We start from the raw sequence: 3,551 nt of genomic DNA on the forward strand, positions 1-3,551 counted from the left end.
TATAGATAAATTAGATATATTAATGTTAAATGAATTAGATATATTAAATTTAGGTATATAGAACTGGCTACTTTATTTTTAGTAAGAAAATTAATAGAAGTAGTTTATTTTTAGTAAGTGCGTAGTTGAATTAGTTGAATTAATAGAACTAGTTGAATTAGTTAAATTAATAGAACTAGTAAGTGTTTATCAATTAATGTTGCAACTATGAACATAGAAAATGTGGTCTGACGACAAAAACGAATTCGGTATGTGCGAATACTGCGAAGACGAGCGCGGGCTGTGCGACAGAAATTTCCTAGTTGATGATAGGCGCTTCAGCATCAAGCTGGATGAGGCCTTCGAAGTGGATACAGTAAGTCACAATATGACAAGTCTTTTTTCGTAATTAATCATGACTTATGCTTCATTTGCTTCAACTTTTTTACTATTCTACTAGCGTATCCCCTGCCATGCAAGAATTTTTGTGTTGGATAAGATAGGTTTCAGTCCTAAGAAAACTACGGAGGTAAAGAGAGTTTAGTTAAAGACCGAGCATGGTTATACTTTCAACGTCAAATTATACAATGCAGACACCTACACCTATTTTGAACGCAAAACTTGGCAAGCACTATGCAAGGCTTATGCATTTGAGCCTGATATGGTTATCACCTTTGATATTCGTCCGGAAGATGATATTGAAGGTAATAGAGACATTTGGGTCGATGTGCAGTCGCCTCCAGTTCTACCATTATGTGAGTTTCTCAACCATATTGATGTCTTTGATATTGTTTATTCAAAAATTGTTGACAACTCATTTCTATTGACAGCTTATTTCCATTCAAGCAAACATGTGCGGTGCTTGGTAGACAGGACCATCCACTGTCCCGGGGCTGAACTAAACTGTGAGGAGATAAGTCATTATGTTTCATGTCTTGAGGATCTTGATGCTGTCAAGAGAAATTATTTTCCCGAATTTGAAAATCTCAGTACTCAAAATGTGCGACCAGTAGTGTTCGTATTGAACTACGGTCAGATCTATTTAGGAAAGATGGTAAGATTTTTACTATTTGTCCTCAGTGCATCTTTTGCATACATTATTTTTCAAGCTAAACTTCATTGCTAAGTATGTTACTATACGATGTTCTTCAACAGGGACTCCCGATGATAGTTGTGCCTCAATGGATCGAGACTAAAGGTCGCATGTCAATGGTTAGCTTACGTCCAAGACATCCTACATTGCACATGAGTGCATTCAGGATTTCGAAAACCAAGGAATGCTTAATAGTGAAAGACTGGAGCAAAATTGTGAACGATCGCAGAGAAGTACTAGGGGGCAGCAATCAGAAGCGCAGCCCACGATTAGGAGTCAGGTTCATCTGCATGCTCCAATATGATGAATCAGGAGAGCTACACATGTTCTATGCTATTTTACCTGAGAGAGAGCTGCAGGAGTGATTCAGCTGCTAGTTCCTGCTCTTAGTACTTGTCCTCTCACGTGTTCTTCATCCTGAACTTAATCTATCTCAAAGTGATTTGCTTTTGTGGTCTTATGAACGCTTATAATCTCATGACCATGTTGAACTCGATGATATCTTTGCTTCTGGTACAAGTGAATGCTTCTTCTTTAAGCTAGTGTTGGTGGCGTACCGGTAATGACTATGATGCATGATTAAATTAATAGTGGTAATGACTATGATGATGATTACCTAGAGTGTTGTTGGTGATGATATGATGCAAGAGTTTTTATATTAATATGATGATGATGATGAGTTATTATATCATTTATGAAAGAACAACAGATATTAGTTTCAACTGGATATATGGATCCTAGTGATTTAATGACTCATTATAATGTAAAAATAATCTCTAAATTAAATGGAAAACACAAAATTAAAGCAAAAATAAATAATAAACCAAAACCCCCAAACCTTTTAGTACCGGTTGGTGTTACAAACTGGTAATAAAGGTCTCCCCGCCCCCGATGCTGGCTCGTGCCACGTGGTGGCTCTTCAGTGGCGGTTCATGCTGAACCGGTACTAAAGGGGGGACCTTTAGTCCCCATCCTCTAGTGCCGGTTACAGAACCGGCACTAAAGGGCCTTACAAACCGGTGCTATAGTCCGGTTCTGCACTAGTGCATCTGATAGACTTGCCAAAAAGGGATGACCTCACTAGTAGTTATGGCATCTACTTTGGTTTCTACTTTGTCTATAAATAAAGCGAGGCGAAAGCCTGTTTCGATATATGAACACACTATTGTTGTTAGGATATCTAGTAAGACATTTGCGATTATCACCATATTAGTTAAAATTTACAAGATCTCTCGAAAACTATGTGTCAAGGGATTTGATTGGTCAAATACGTCGAAATTGGATTATTAAATTCTTAATTACATACCATTCCTTGTTCCTTCCAGAATTGGAAAGGGCAATAAAGAGCCTACGTCCATTGACGTTCAAAGGCACTGAGGCTCCGAATATTGATGTTGAATTGGCTGCAGAGGTCAATCTTTTTTATCAATCAATTTCATTCTCTGAACATTATTTTCTCTGCATTAACGTCCATTCTGAGGCTATTCTGAGATATTTGAAAATTGTTCTTGGCAAGCAGGGACAAAACTAATTCATCCAGCTGCATCCTAACTTAATATAAGGTGATAGTGGCAGTTGTCGCTTGAAAGAGGATGAAGCAAAATATGCTCACAAGCTATTGATAATGGTGGAGAATGGGAGTAGAAGCAGAGAAAGAAAGGAAGGAAAATAAAACATTTTGCGGTCCTCCTCGTCCTTTGGGTCAAACTTTGACCCTCGATTAGACTGACAAAAAATAATTTATACACTACAAAAGCAATATCATTGGAAACTTCTTTCAAATACGAATCCAAGAATATAAGTTTTGTGACATACTAACCAGTTTTATCAAAGGCTCACGGACATCGTGCCACACACGATCTCTGATGTAGTCACGACGTGAGTTACCTGAGAGTTTAGTTTTTTTGACTAGTCAGTTATGTTTTGTAAGTATTCTTCCTACTGCGTCAGTTTTGATATTGCTCCGATGAACTTATAACATTTTTTTTGCAAGAAGGGACGACCACTTCATCTAGTCACATCAATCTTCTTAATTTGGACTGGTGAAAAAATGGGTCAGCGCATAAAAACGTTTGAAGCAGTGTTTAGATTTCTAGAAAGAATGCATATCTTTGGGCTGATCAGTATTCCAGCATTATAGGAGTCTCAGACTAGCTAGCTCTAGGTAATCCCACTGATGCAGTCCAGTAAAGCCAGACCAAAGGGTCGCTACGGAGACAAGATTCGTTGCAGTGACACTAGGCACGCTATGGATGTCATATCTGGAGTTCATAATCTCGTCCTGTCCGTCCTACCATTTATAGAGGATCTGGCGATGCCACGTGACACACGGGCGAGGTAAGGGCGTGCATCATGGCTCTCTTCCTGATGCCACTCGTTCCCAAGGAGAATAAATGGAAGAAATGGAGGACGCATGGCATGGTTTATGCTTTAGTGCCAAGGCTTAACTAATTGGTTGGAGACTGATCTATTATAACTC

Source organism: Triticum aestivum, chromosome 5D, assembly GCF_018294505.1.
Source record: "Triticum aestivum cultivar Chinese Spring chromosome 5D, IWGSC CS RefSeq v2.1, whole genome shotgun sequence".
Taxonomy (NCBI): Eukaryota; Viridiplantae; Streptophyta; class Magnoliopsida; order Poales; family Poaceae; genus Triticum; species Triticum aestivum.